The sequence below is a fragment of the Schistocerca serialis genome, chromosome 11 (assembly GCF_023864345.2).
Source record: "Schistocerca serialis cubense isolate TAMUIC-IGC-003099 chromosome 11, iqSchSeri2.2, whole genome shotgun sequence".
Taxonomy (NCBI): Eukaryota; Metazoa; Arthropoda; class Insecta; order Orthoptera; family Acrididae; genus Schistocerca; species Schistocerca serialis.
Window position 1 is genome coordinate 158418437 of NC_064648.1, and position 16224 is coordinate 158434660.

The 16224-nt window shown below is 39.2% G+C and overlaps 1 long non-coding RNA gene across 1 annotated transcript; it reads right to left on the reverse strand.

The window, feature by feature from the left end:
• Positions 1-9779: 9779 nt before the first annotated feature.
• Positions 9780-14308, reverse strand: LOC126426990 (uncharacterized). Its single transcript, XR_007576474.1, has 3 exons — positions 13952-14308; positions 10755-10947; positions 9780-10633 (listed from the first exon to the last, which is right to left on the reverse strand). It is a non-coding gene; the product is annotated as an uncharacterized LOC126426990 (long non-coding RNA).
• Positions 14309-16224: the final 1916 nt, after the last annotated feature.

Below are 16224 nucleotides of genomic sequence, written 5' to 3' on the forward strand. Positions count from 1 at the left end.
GTCTATGTGCCTGTGGTTCTGTCAGTGTGATCATGTGATGTATCTGACCCCAGGAATGTGTCAATAAAGTTTCCCCTTCCTGGGACAATGAATTCACGGTGTTCTTATTTCAATTTCCAGGAGTGTATTAGTAATCATGTCCCGAAACTCGTTCATTTGTGTCACTTACCACTTCCCTTAATGGTGTTATATGTGTTGACTGTTACATGACCAACTGTATTTGCTCTACAGTACATTTATTCTACAATGGCCCTTTTTCCCCCTTCTTACTCAGTCTACTATTTATTTAATAAACTGGGAGCAAGTACGTAAAATGCTTTAAATAAACACTTGAAAGTGTAACCAGGAAGAAAAATTGTGCTTTAGGTCGCAAAAACGAGGAAATAAATACACAGAAATAGGAGAAAAAAAGGACAAATTATCAGCGACATAATCGCTAATGTGTGGCAATTCTGTGTTGTGGCAAATTCGGTGTTTTTCGGACAGGTGCAAAAGTACTTGCGTACTGTCAAGTCGTTTTGCAAGCCTATCATTGCAAAAATGCACGTCAGGCTCTGTAATACTATAAAGTGCCGTGTCATACAGAAAACTACCAAAAATAGAGTGCATCTGAACTGTGACACCTACCGCAAAGAAGCAGGATGCAATATCACTTGCCCTCAAAAGTTATGTAGCTCGTTTATTCCCGGTATCAAACGGATACTGTTAAAATGTCTTCGCAAATATATATAAATAATCCACGACACGTATGAAGAGAATCCGTCTGTGCTAGGGATGTAGTGACATTCGAAATATACAGGGACTCTCACGACGTCCCGAGAACACGACCAGGCCGGCAATGTATGTTGACAACACATAATCTGTTCTGCGCTGAGAGCCGAGGACGCCATGTTTTTATCAAACTGGCTCTGACTTGGTGCGAGTATAAATAAATAGTGTGTGTGATTCTGTACTATTGGTTCCATTCAACGCTTCGAGCGCCAATTCCATTGTACAATTGTGTACAGGTTGTAATACGGTAATATTGAAGGACTTTTGCATGTTCTCTGTCGGTTCTATTTACGTAAATTACCTTACAGTCACTCTGTTGATCGGATCTATGACGATACTTTTAGAACTTCACAGCAATTTTAGAGGCAAAATTTTTATTTAAAGTGATTTACTGAGCGACACTCATATATGAATTACAAAATCATCAAGAACAGCCTGGCTGCTCCGCTGTTTGGGTGCAAAAACAGAAGTGAAAACGGACATACGATGCTCGTTTTCCCAAGAAGTGAAGAAACTGTCAGAAAGCTCGTTTGGTTTCTTTTGTATTGAACAATCAATTTCTTTCTATTGCTTATAATGCCTACAAAACGAAATTACAAAAATTACAGAATAACCCTTTTTACTGATACATCCCCTCCATGAAAGTAAATGTATATGAACACCACAGTACCACTAACGTAGCGTTGTAGCACAGGGGTAGAGTTTTAACTGTGTAATCCAAAGGTTGTGAGTTCGAATCCTGTTCAGTCTAGGTTTTTTAAACGTTTTTTAATCGTTTTAATGGTTCTATAATGACAATTCATGCTACACGATGTGGGCCGGACTGGCCGAGTGGTTCTAGGCGCTACAGTCTGGTACCGCGCGACCGCCAGGGTCGCAGGTTCGAATCCTGCCTCGGGCATGGGTGTGTGTGATGTCCTTAGGTTAGGTTTAAGTACTTCTAAGTTCTAGGGGACTGATTACCTCAGAAGTTAAGTCCCATAGTTCTCAGAGCCATGCTACACGATGTGTTTTTAACGTGTATACGGAACCCTAAGTCTACGTACTTCCGACTGGCCACTCGCACTTGCCTCTGTAGTGTTGGCTACTCACATCCCTGTAAATTATAATTATCGCGTGGATATTCAGTAAGCTATTTTGAATTACTTTCTACTGTTTCAGTAGAGTACCTAAGTATTGATATTTTTCCGATTTTCTGTGGTATAGAGTTACTAAAAGTGTACACAGAAGGACATGTTTTGCCAGCATAAGAAAATGTTGTAAGATCGACACACATTTAAAGTGCATTATGTGGGGACGGAAGAGGCAAGAGTTTACGAATTTCAGCAATGGATACCCGCACAGAAAAATCTGAAATAGAATCATGTACTCTGAGATACATTAAATGAAAATTCTTTTTCTCATTAATCAGATGTCAATGTTTATATAGCATCATAAAATACAGCCGTTGGAATTCGACACACATACACACTACTTCACGATATTTCCATTTGCCCGCATATTTATTAGGCCTATATAAAGATAGACAAATGGCATTTGTTTTAATCATGTACCGAGTATTAAGCTAGAACATCTACATCTACATCTACATTTATACTCCGCAAGCCACCCAACGGTGTGTGGCGGAGAGCACTTTACGTGCCCCTGTCCTGTTCCAGTCACATATGGTTCGCGGGAAGAACGACTGCCGGAAAGCCTCCGCGCGCGCTCGAATCTTAAGTTTACATTCGTGATCTCGGGAGGTATAAGTAGGGGGAAGCAATATATTCGATACCTCATCCAGAAACGCACCCTCTCGAAACCTGGACAGCAAGCTACACCGCGATGCAGAGCGCCTCTCTTGCACAGTCTGCCACTTGAGTTTGCTAAATATCTCCGTAACGCTATCACGCTTACCAAATAACCCTGTGACGAAACGCGCCGCTCTTCTTTGGATCTTCTCTAGCTCCTCTGTCAACCCGACCTGGTACGGATCCCACACTCATGAGCAATACTCAGGTATAGGTCGAACGAGTGTTTTGTAAGCCACCTCCTTTGTTGACGGACTACATTTTCTACGGACTCTCCCAACGAATCTCAACCTGGCACCCGCTTTACCAACAATTAATTTTATGCGATCATTCCACTTTAAATCGTTCTGTACGCATACTCCCAGATATTTTACAGAAGTAACTGCTACAGTGTTTGTTCCGCTATCATATAATCATACAATAAAGGATCCTTCTTCCTATGTATTCACAATACATTACGTCTATGCTAAGGGTCAGTCGCCACTCCCTGCACCAAGTGCCTATCCGCTGCAGATCTTTCTGCATTTCACTGCAATTTTCTAATGCTGCAACTTCTCTGTATACTACAGCATCATCCGCGAAAAGCCGCATGGAACTTCCGACACCATCTACTAGGTCATTTATACAGGGTGTTACAAAAAGATACGGCCAAACTTTCAGGAAACATTCCTCACACACAAATAAAGAAAAGATGTTATGTGGACATGTGTCCGGAAACGCTTAATTTCCATACTAGAGCTCATTTTAGTTTCGTCAGTATGTACTGTACTTCCTCGATTCACCGCCATGATTTCAAACGGGATACTCTACCTGTGCCGCTAGAACATGTGCCTTTACAAGTACGACACAACATGTGGTTCATGCACGATGGAGCGCCTGCACATTTCAGTCGAAGTGTTCGTACGCTTCTCAACAACAGATTCGGTGACCGATGGATCGGTAGAGGCGGACCAATTCCATGGCCTCCACGCTCTCCTGACCTCAAATCCTCTTGACTTTCATTTATGGGGGCATTTGAAAGCTCTTGTCTACGCAACCCCGGTACCAAATGTAGAGACTCTTCGTGCTCGTATTGTGGATGGCTGTGATACAATACGCCATTCTCCAGGGCTGCATCAGGGATACCGTGCGACGGAGGGTGGATGCATGTATCCTCGCTAACGGAGGACATTTTGAACATTTCCTGTAACAAAGTGTTTGAAGTCACGCTGGTACGTTCTGTTGCTGTGTGTTTCCATTCCATGATTAATGTGATTTGAAGAGAAGTAATAAAATGAGCTCTAATGTGGAAAGTAAGCGTTTCCGGACATATGTCCAAATAACATATTTTCTTTCTTTGTGTGTGAGGAATGTTTTCTGAAAGTTTGGCCGTACCTTTTTGTAACACCCTGTATACATTGAGAAAAGCAATGGCCCCGTAACACTCCCCTGTGGCACGTCAGAGGTTACTTTAACGTCTGTAGATGTCTCTCCATTGAGAACAACATGCTGTGTTCTGTTTGCTAAAAACTCTTCAATCCAGCCCCACAGCTGGTCTGATATTCCGTAGGCTCTTACTTTGTTTATCAGGCGACAGTGAGGAACTGTATCGAACGCCTTCCGGAAGTCGAGGAAAATGGCATCTACCTGGGAGTCTGTATCTAATATTTTCTGGGTCTCATGAACAAATAAAGCGAGTTGTGTCTCACACGATCGCTGTTTCCGGAATCCATGTTGATTCCTACAGAGTAGATTCTGGGTTTCCAGAAATGACATGATACGCGAGCAAAAAACATGTTCTAAAATTCTACAACAGATCGATGTCAGAGACAGTTTTGCGCATCTACTCGACGACCCTTCTTGAAAACTGCTTTGGTCTCATGCATCAAATACATGCCTTATTTTACTCGTGAATTGGCTAGCTTTCTGCTTGTGTTGCTACCTAATTGCACGTCCCGCGCACTATCTGGTAAAAAACATGGTGGCCACTCCCTCCCTATGTAGGCTCTCTAGGGATCAGCAGTCTGCACAACGACACACAGCGACAGACACAGAGCCAGGGCCCAGGCTAAAGGAGCAGAACTCGAGGCCAAGTGCAAGAGTTCGCACTTAAGGCGCGGGAAATATGGATTGTCCTGTTTCCGATATGCAACAACAGCTTTCCGCGCACCAAACTGAAGCAAGGAACTCCGTCTGCACCTGTTCTCCAACAACGCACAACTTTACGAGGTAGCTGAAAACCCATACAAGAAACCCAGAGTAAACAGGCAAAGCAGCCATAAACATCTCTCTCTTCTCAGCGATCCCAGGCCCTGTAGACCACACGCTGCATCAACTAGCTGCTTCCACCGCCTTCTATCTCTCGCAGCCTCTCTCCACCCTGCGGAAACTCCTGATGCTGCGATGTCCTTCTCTATGTCATCTTTCCACCTTGTACGAGGTCGGCCTAATGGTCTTGTTGCCTGGAGAGTTCCATCAAATGCTTTCTTGGTGATTCTGTTGTTTTCCATTCTGGCCACATGTCCAGCCCATTGCAGTCTCCTAGTTTTTAATTTCTGGATGATAGTGGGCTGCTTCATTAACTGATAAATTTCATTGTTCTTTCAAATTCCCCATACGCCATTCTCCAACACAGGTCCCCAGATTTTTCTCATTACTTTTTTTGAGTTAGCAGAAGAGCCAACACCGTGTTACGAGTGGAGGCCGTAATGCATGCGTTTTAGCTCATGCAGGCCGGCGTGAGGAGGGAAGAACTATACTGACATGAGGTCTGGAACATGACAAGGAATGAGAATTCAGAAAGCGGACGTAATTAGTTTGATACTTTAATCCATTAATGATGAACGTCTCTCTTGACGGTACATGATTCACAATATTATCTGTTCAGAATACATTCTTGAAGATTATAATAACTGAATATGACGCCTTGCTAGGTCATAGCAAATGACGTAGCTGAAGGCTACGCTAAACTGTCGTCTCTGCAAAGAAGAGCGTATGTAGACAGTGAACCATCGCTAGCAAAGTCGGCTGTGCAACTGTGGCGAGTGCTAGGGAGTCTCTCTAGACTAGACCTGCCGTGTGGCAATCACTGATAGTGGCGACACGCGGGTCCAACATATACTAACAGACCGCGGCCTATTTAAAGGCTACCACCTAGCAAGTGTGGTGTCTGGCAGTGACACCACAACTTTTCTTTCAAAAACATTCAGTTTTTCTCTTTCATTCTTTGTAAGCGTCCAGCTTTCTGAACTGTACAGTACTATGTGGCAGATAATAGTGTTGTATATCTTCATCTTTGTAGTGACTGACAAAGCTTTACTTTAGAGTGGGTTCATTAGTGAGTACAGACATCTTGACCCTGAGGCTATTTTTTCATTTTCATCCATTGTTATGCTATTTTTACTGTTGAAACGTGATCCAAGGTATTTAAACTGAAGAACTTTTCTGAATTTAGAATGTTGGTCAATTTCAAAGTAAGGATTTGGGTTTATGACTCGACCTAATTCCATTTATTCGGTTTTCTCTTGGTTAATCAAAAGTCCAATTTTGTCACAAACATGATAATCAAAATATGAAAATTTCACACTCATCCATCTAAATCCTCTCAAGAAATTTTAAACAAACAACTTTATACTACATAAACTGCCTACTCTTACGAAGAAATAAGGTTACAACTGATTAGGCTGCGATTACACTATCATATTTCTTTGTCAAAGGTGACATGTCAAATATTTACGTCAAGCAAATTTGATGGTGTGGTAGGCAACATTGTCAAATCTCGCCTTTTGTCAAATAAATATGATAAAATCTAGGGCCTCGGTATAGATTTGATCATAAAAGTAGTTTGTCTTCCGTTCACTGCAATGTGAAATGTAACTGCTTGGAGCGCTGGCATCGCTACACCGACTTGACATCTCTGTAGTGTGTTTATAATAAACATGGCTTCGACAAGGATTGGGGGGGGGGGGGGGGGGGGAAGAGCAATGGGCACAGTGCATGCTATTAATTGTGTGTTGATGGGCAGGTGGAGTATGCTGCAAGCGACTTCATATCACAGCTACAGCCATCCACCTCTAAATCTGGAAACATCCAGGAAGCTTTTCAGGAAGCCAGAATAGAGGATGTGGTCACACTCAAAAAAAAATATCTTTCTTAGCTCTCCAATCTACTTTGTTCATTTTTGAACTGTGGATGCCACAAGTTAAAAGGCGCGTCATCTGTTTCGTACTTTTCATTAATTCCGTAGTTGTTGGAACACTAATTCCATTAATCAAAAAAAGCTAGATATTCTGCTCTCTGTCCAACATCACCCCAGACACACATGTAAAACCCTTGGAATTCACTTACAAGAACTATTAAAATGAGAGAAAAACAAAACAGATTTAAAAGGCAGAGAACAGACAGCCTTTTATGAATTGCGAAACACACAATGATCAACCAGTGTCACTGTTAACACGTAAAATATTCACTCACCCAGAACTTGAACATGCAATGTAGGCGTGACTAATGACAAGCAGTTAAACTGAAAAGATCACATCTAACAACAAGAAGCTCCTACGAATAGGTAATTAAAATCATGGCATATTACTTTCCTAGTACTTCTCTACACGGCACTTTCAATACAAAGAAAATAAAAGGGAAGGGCGCTAGGTAGATTAACATAAATTTGATCCACGAAATCTCTCCTATAGCACCAACCTGTGACCTACAACTACCCATACTTCAAATATATATGTATTCCTCATACGTCATCCTCAAAGTTACATCAGACATATTACACCAGTCAGTCATAAGCACTGAAGTAATAAAGCATGTGGAAAATAAGGTGTTTAACACAGAGAGATGTTATTGTGACCTTCAGTCCTGAGACCGGTTTGACGCAGCTCTCCATGCTACTCTATCCCGTGCAAGTCTCTTCACCTCCAAATAACTGGTGCACCCTTCATCCTTCTGTATCTGCTTACCGTATTCACCACTCGGTGTTTCTCTACTGTTTTTACCTCCCCCCCTCCCCAATCCCCCCCCACACACATACTTCCCTTCACAACTAAACTGGTGATGCCTTGACGTCTTAGAATGTGTCCTGCCAATTGATCCCTACTTTTGCTCGAGTTGTGCACACATTTCTTCTCTCCCTAATTTCGTTCAGTACCTCCTCATTACTTATGTGATCTACTCATCTAATCTTCAACATTTTTCAGCTTCTACTCTCTTTATGTCTAAACTGTTTATCATCCACGTTTCACTTGTGTTCATGGCTGCACTCCACAAAAATACCTTCAGAAAAGACTTGCTAACACTTAATTCTATATTTGATGTTAACAAATTTCTTTTCTCCAGAAACACTTTCCTTGCCATAGCCAGTTTACATTTTACATCCTCCCTACTTTGGCCATTGTCAGTTACTTTGCTGCCCAAATAGCCTTATCTACTAATTTCAGTTCCTCGTTTTCTAATAAATTCCCTTAGCATATCTGATTTAATCAGACTACATTCCGGTATCCTTGTTTTGCTTTTGTTGATGTTTATCTTATGTTCTCCTTTCAATTTACTGTCCACTCTGATCAATTGCTCTTACAAGTCCTGAGCTGTATCTCACAGAATTACAATGTCATCAGCAAACCTAAAAGCTTTAATTTCTTCTCCTTGAACTTTAACTACTATTCCAAATTTTTCTTTTGTTTCCTTTGCTCCTTTTTCAATGCACAGATTGAATAATATTGGTGAAGGGCTACAGCCCTGTCTCACTCCCTTCTCGACCACTAATTCCCTTTTATGCCCCTTGACTCTTATAACTGCCATCTCGTTTCTGTACAAGTTGTAAATAGCCTTTCGCTACCTTTATTTTACCCCTGCTACATCCAGAATTTCATAGAGTATTCTAGTCATCATTGTCAAAAATTTTACCTAAGTCTACAAGTGCTAAAAACATGTTTTCCTTTCTTTAACCTATCTTCTAAGATAAATTGTATAGTCGGTAGTGCTTTGAGTGCTCCCATATTTTTCTGGAATCCAAACTGAACTTCCCTGAGGTCGGCCTTTTTATTCATTTTTCTGTAAAGAATTCGTGTTAATATTTTGGAACCATGACTTATTAAACTGGTAGTTCAGTAATTTTCGCACCTCTCAGCAACTGCTTCCTTTGGAATAGGAATTATTTCCATTCTTCTTACAGTCTGAGGACATTTCACGTGTCTCATACATCTTGTACACCAGATGGAAGAGTTTTGTCATGGCTGGCTCTCTCAACGCTATCAGTAGTTCCGACAATATTGTTTACTCTTGGAGCCTTGTTCCAACTTAAATGTTTCAGAGCACTGTCAAATTCTTCTTGCAGTATTACATCTCCCAACACAACATCTACGTTCACTTCCGTTTCTATAATATTGCCTTCAATGAGATATAACTGACATAACTACATTAGCTATAAACAAAAATGTTATGATGTCATGACAACAGAAATTATACATATAATGTAGCTATGCTACTTTGCATACAAAGATATAGCATGATACCATTCAGAAGAATGCAGTTTCTATTAAATAACATTTAGCTCATTTCCATCAAAACCTGACTTACATAATTATGTTATAAACCCCTTCATATCACACTAGAGAGTAGTTTTTAAGTATTAGTCAAAAAGACTATCAGTACTATGAAATTGAACACAAAATGCCTTGATGTTCAACAAACATCCCAGATGGTGTTTTCCTAAAGGTAATTTTTAATCCAGCCATAAGGTGACCGCCAGGACTAAGTAATAAGAATAACATAGTCCTCCAATCCACCAGAACTACGCACTATGTCCAAACCAAATAAGAGCTTAAGGTTAAAGATAAACAGTGTCACAACATCATGAAGTGCATTCCAGCTCTGAGAGTAACATGCTGGGTGAGGCACATTGCTACTCATACTAAACTTAAATCTCTCTATTTTTACCTCACCCTTGTAAGCAGTGACTGTACTTGAGATTAGCAGCTCAGAAACAGATATTCTCTGACTACGTCAATTTGAAGTAGTCGACGTAATAGTCTTAATCACAATAACATGTTACTAAGACCTGACATATCAGGTGATGGAAACAAGTGATCTTATGTACCTCTAAAACTTTAAATTGTAGACACTTTTAATTTTCTTGATCGCAAAAACGTATTGCTTCACTATTCATTACAAGTTTTAGTTCCCAAATGACCATCATCAGGTCTGTAAAAGAAACAAGAAACAGTAAATTGCCTTTGGTTTAATTTACTTTAATAATGTTCAAGAACATACTTTATTTCTATGAAATGGAAGTTAGGTAGTGATAATTTGCCACTCATGGTAAATACTCTGTGACTATGTACACTGCAGGGTAGAACACCATCTCATCTAATACCATATCTCAGAACTATTGACCTATCTGGTTAATGTGAACAGTAAACAGGTTTAAGATATTATAGAAACAAGCAAATAGAAATAATGAAAACATACCATGCTGACAAATGAGTCATATTTTCAACAGACTGTTGGCTGCAGCAACAAGCTTACAGAGAGGAACCCTGAATGTAAAGGGACAATCAAGACACACTCTTTCATTAAAAATAAGGGCACTAGAACAGCTTAAAACATTAATTTAATGAAGAGGTAGTCTCTCTTGTTACTTATACCAAAAATGGGCAGGAGCATAAATTACTAACTGTAACTGCCTTTTTGCATCTATTAGCTGCTTCCAACACTGCTTGGTGAAAAGAACATATTTAGAAATTCATAATTGTTATCCTGTGTCATAATTTTAAGGACTTACTTAATAACATGCTAAGCAATAGATATTTTCATATCTATTCTGACAATAACAGATGCAGGGTAGTTAAATGAAATGTGGGTATACTTCAAGAGTCTTTTCTGGGTCCCCTCTAGTTTGGTCTGTATATGCACAACTTACCAAAAACATCTTCAAGAAAATTGATAATTGATTTATGCTGATGACATTTGCTTGGTGACCCAAAGCCACAATGTTTCTGATGCTGACACCTGTTTAACCACTGATATGGAAGTCTTGGATGTTTACTTCAAGAAATGGTGTCTCCACCTAAGTCCTCAGAAAACAGTTATACCTGCATTTCACATACACAAAAGACAATCAGATTACATACAAGAATTCAGATTCAGAGCACCAGTTTTGCTCTACTGCATTACACTAAAATACCTAGGAACAATGCTAGATAGAGCTCTTACCTTATAAGCAGCATCTTTCATTTGCAGCAGCTAAAGTCAAAACGAGAAACAATAGTCTTCAAAAACTTGGTAATACGTTATGGGAGCTAATGTTCATGTTTTAAGACCCACAGCTTGTAATGGTTCTTTATTTATGTGACCCTTACGGCACTCCGACCCCAGTTCTCGATACCAGTAATATCGTACTACTTTTCTGCAAAGTAACAAACATATTATTGTAACAATATTCACATTTGGTTTTATTAATGTATAGGTATTCCGATGTAGCGATATATTACAGTGATATGGTTGTTGTGTGTATTCATTTCTGTGAGACTGTCAATCTTTGACTCACGTGTAACCGTTTTGGTGCAAATGCGCACAGAGCAGTCTTTATTTCACTTTGCAGAAGTTGTTATTTCACTTTGTAAAGAACAGTCAAGTCTTGTGTTTGGTTAAAGTAGAAATTAAATATATGAAGATTGATGCAAAACTGTTTTCTTGATGATGTGACAATTAAGAAAAAGTATATGTGAATTTACAAGAAGTTTAATAAAAATGTGGATCGTGAACACCAAGTCAAAAATTATTTATACCATACCATTGTTCTGATCTGGGATTGTTTGATCATTAAGAATTTCCTGAAAACCGCATTTGTTAGGTCTTCAAATATTGCTAAAATACAGATCTGAACCTTCTAGCAGTCAAAGTGGTATCACCCTAGAATCAACAAGATGAGCCATAAAAATGACGAAATCTACGTGGGAATCCATTCAAGATAAGTGCCAAAATTAATGAATTTTTTACAGCGACTTCATTATTTCCGTTCTGACGATACCATCCACAGTCAATAACTTTGTTGTTGCCCGATAAAGCGAACATATGCTGCGTGAGCAACATTCTTAATCTGATTTCTAACCTACTTTGCACGTGGTGGTATTGTTACAAGCTTTAACCCACCAAAAGTACTCTGTTACCGAAGACTACTGTTCAACTGAGATCAGTAGTGTTGACACTACGTAGATAGATGTGCAACCCAATTAGTCATTGCGAGATGTATTACAAGTACAAACACTCTATGGCTTCCTGTTCTCAGCATTATCTCACCTCCAGTTCTACGAAGATCAGATGTCCTAAAGGTCTAGAACAACATCAGAAAAATCCTCACTGCCTATTCATTGAGATTTTGCACAGTCGAGACAACGACACTTGAAATCGAGGGAAACCTCATGGTGCACGAAAAACACCTTATTGTGTCCTCTCTCATTGTCAACCGTTCATGGAAAATCCACTGGGGGCAGTCATCAGTAGTCAACAAACATTTAGTCAAGGACCCTTTCATGCAGACAGAAAGATTCGATCTCCTCAGAAATCAGTGGCATTAGTGGAGGATCATCAACTGGATTATAACTGGACAAGGTAGATGTGCTTATCTAAAGTAGGGGGTTGAGTGTTCATTTAGAGATGATTCAGTGTCACTTTCTAAATCTTCAGACTGCCCTAGCCTCAATATTATAATAGCAACAACAAGGTAAAATCACCCCCTGAGATGGCTGCACGCCCTGCCCCCTGCCATGACATTAATCAATTATCTAGCTGTGCTAAGTCCAGAGATGTTTTTACCCTCAAATGTGCAGATTCGATTATCTTCATGTTTAATCATCAGAATATTTTATTACCCTGGGGCTGTGAATAATATGCCGAAAGATCTGAAGAAGCTTGTGTGGAATATGGGATGTAAATAAACACAGCAAAAGCAAAGAGTATATGGTCATCAGTACAAGACACAGACTGTCCAACATTAAAATAGGACAATCTACCATTAGCCAAGTAAGTGCATTTAAATATCTCGGAAGCAGAATAACTGAAGACTTGAGATGTCATCAGGAGGTGAAAGCTCGAATTGCCATAGCGAAGGAGGCGTTCAACAGAAAGAGGAGACTCTTATGTGGCAAATTAGATAAAGGACTAAGGAAAAGGCTTGGCAAATGTTTTGTCTGGAGCGTGGCACTATATGGGGCAGAAACTTGGACGCTGGGATGCTGAGACTAGAGGATGAAAAAAGATTAGAAGCATTTGAGATGTGGATGTGGAGGAGAGGAGAATGGAGAGAATAAGCCAGATGGAAAGAGTGAGTACTGAAAGACTATTGGAAAGGGTTGGTGAGAGAAGATATCTGCTGAAGGTTGTAAGAGAAAGGAAAAAGAACTGGTTGGGACATTTCTTTGAGAAGGGAGTGCTTGCTAGCAGATGCTTTGGAAGGATTGGTTTGTGGGAGAAGACTGCGAGGAAGAAGGAGGCACGATAGATGACATAAAGGGAAGAGGAAATCGTGCAGACCTGAAGAGAATGGCAGAAGACCGGACAACCTCGAGAACTATCATGTGAAAACCTGCCTTTTTGGCAGACCACTGATGATGATGATGATGATGATGGGGCTGTCTCCTGGATTCTGAGATGTATGTCATAATTTCATCAGATAATTACATATGATTTTATCAGTTATACTACACCAGTGGTCTTGATCTCTGGATGCTGAGGTGTCCTGGGCCCCAGATACTGAAATAGTAATTATCAATGAGAGTCATTGTGCAGTGTAATTTTCGTACTGTCTTCACTGCTCAGAATGTGTGTAATTGCCCTGCAGTTGTGCGGTGTAATTCTTATGCATTATTGTGTTAAGTCTTCGAATTCTGGGGTCATCTATACTGCAGAGAGGTATGTAAACCACAGACATCTCACATTGTCAGTTCATTTCAGAACATTACTGTTTACCAGTACATACATGTTAACAGCATGTGGTTCAAAACATGTAAATGAAGGATTAGCATCTGATTGTGAATGTGAAGTTTGTAATTATCCCGATAGGAGGGGAAAGAAGTATACGATACTGAGGATAAATTACGCTCTTTCAGTAAATTAAACTCAAATTAGTTCAATTTGGTATGGGTGCAATTATGATGCAATGCTTTTCAATGTCATTAATATATAATATTTCGATCCAAAAGAAAAATGCAAAAGCAAGGTACATTTATTTAAACTTTTAACACGAATATTTCATTAGGAACTGTTATGTTTTGCTCACATAGGCTTATTCAGAGTGTCAACATGTGTGACTACGAAATTGCTTGTTATAAAATTTGGCCAGGAAAACCTGATTATTTACTATACTTAGTATGAAAAGTAACTTTAATAATACTTTTGTACTGTATACTCACGTAATTTACAGATTTGCACTTTTTAACCCCAATATTATGCAAATGAGAAAGGTCATATGCAACACTTTGTAATCCAGCTATTTCACTTGGTTGACACTTGTAATTATTAGTAAAATGCACCATTTATGGTTTTAATCTAAACACCTGAGCACCAGAATCATTTGTAACTATTTCATGTAAATAATTCATTTAATAACAATTTAACTGACTCTGCAAAAAGAGATAATTTGTTGATCACTGCGGAAGGTTATAAATACGAGCACTGTCAAAGACAGGCAGGCAATTGGTTCAGTGTAGTTGTGAAAGTCACGTCGGTCAGTGTTTTTAGTGCCGGCTAATTCCATTGTATGTAACCGTAAACCGTATGTGGATCGCAGAACCAAAGAGGCTAATGCACAAGATGTAACTGTTTTGTCAGAGACGTCATGTAAACTTTACGTGAGTTTTTTTAACGAGGAATAAAAACGTGTGATGACTTTTATAAAACTACTAGATGTCTCCAGCCTTACCTTTTTTAAAATTCCGGACCTCTTATAAATATATAATACCCTAGACAACAAAAGTGAACAGCCATAAACTTTATCTTTGAAACAGTATTATTACAGGCGTCTAAAGCTAGCGAAGTGAGGGATGCTCAACTACCGGACCTACCGATAGATGGCTCTAGCGCGTGCCGGCCAAAGATCATATCATTGAGTGTCCGCCATATCTGAATTTGGCAAAAAAGGAAGTGTCAAAACACGGATGAAAATGTTTTTCGTTCTGCGCCCTCATAAGTCTTTTATATTGGATGTTCTAGATATCTTCACATCAACATAATGAAGTGTTTCTAATCTAGCGAGAAAAAACAGTGACAGTTCTGCTACGAAATTCCTAAATTCGAGTGTGTTTCGGAAGTTTGACAAGCTGACCTATAAATTGTTTACTATTAATTTTATGAGTGCTTTACTTATTTGCCCGTTTTAAAATACTATTTAGGATTCAATGGAGGTCAACAAATTACCTTAGTTGCCGAAGCTTTTAACTAAAGGTATAATTCGGAAAATCAAGTGTGGAAAACGGTGAAGGCGCCTCTTGAAAAAAAGTTGACATCATTTGCTTAGGGGTATCTCTACTGACAACAGAAATTATAACTGAGCTATTAAAGTACTACTTACTTATAAACGGAAAAATTGTTATTTTTCTTTATCTGAAGTGATGCATTACCGATCTGCATATATGCTGACACTGTAATTGCAACATGCACTTACGAATCTGGCTCTCTCTTTGATCAGATATTTGAATGCCGTGATTTTATTAACGCCTGTACATGACACGGTGTATTTTAACTGAGTGATAAGGTAGAAGCACCAGTTTTTGACATTGCTTCAGTCTTTGATACGTGACAAGAAACACATTTAAATGAGATAAACACAAAGGCCAACGTTAAGGCTCCTCTTAAATGCATAACTTGTATCATTTGGAAGTTAAGTGTAGTAATAATATTATATTGGACTGATCCATGATGATATAGGAAGTGAAGGAACTTGTTGAAAATAACATCGATCACAGCTGTTAATTTTGAGGTTGGGGTGTCTTAAAACTGTAATTTTCCAGGCTGACACCCAAACAGTGACTAGTACCATGGTTTTATTTTAAAATTGAATTCAAAACATGTCAGCGAGCAAAATTAATTACACCGTGAATTACAACCATGGAATTTTATTTCTGTGAATCTTGGTTCCAGTCTTTGACATGGTGTCTATCACTGGAATGACTGTCATGATACGGCCCAAGCAAAAAACAAACCTGTAAGCGAAAGCTGCAGAAGCTGGCCAGACAGGCACCCCAATGGCTGCTACAATCTGTGTGAGACAAGGGTGACATTATATTGCAAATTTAGTGTAAAATGTTCCATATTGTCTGAATTTGTCCAGTCCAGTCGATTTTCTTATCTGCAAAAGTACACTAGCCAATACCAGTGGTACAAAGGTAGTGCCAAATTACAAACTATCCAGTAACAACAGAAGTATTGCTGGACAATGTACAGTAAATAATATGTAATAACTTGAGAAATTCAGAATTGGTTTGAAGAAATAGAACAGTATTTGGAAACAGAGTAACATTTTGAAAATAACAAATGACACAAGTAGAGTTTTCAGTTCTTATGAAAGCACGCTTAATTAATTAATTAGTTTATTTATTTTCCCCTCCTCTCTCTTCTCCATTCTCAAGGGAAAAATGTGATAACATAAAAGTGCAAGAAAGTTGTGTACAATGTTGGAAATGATGAA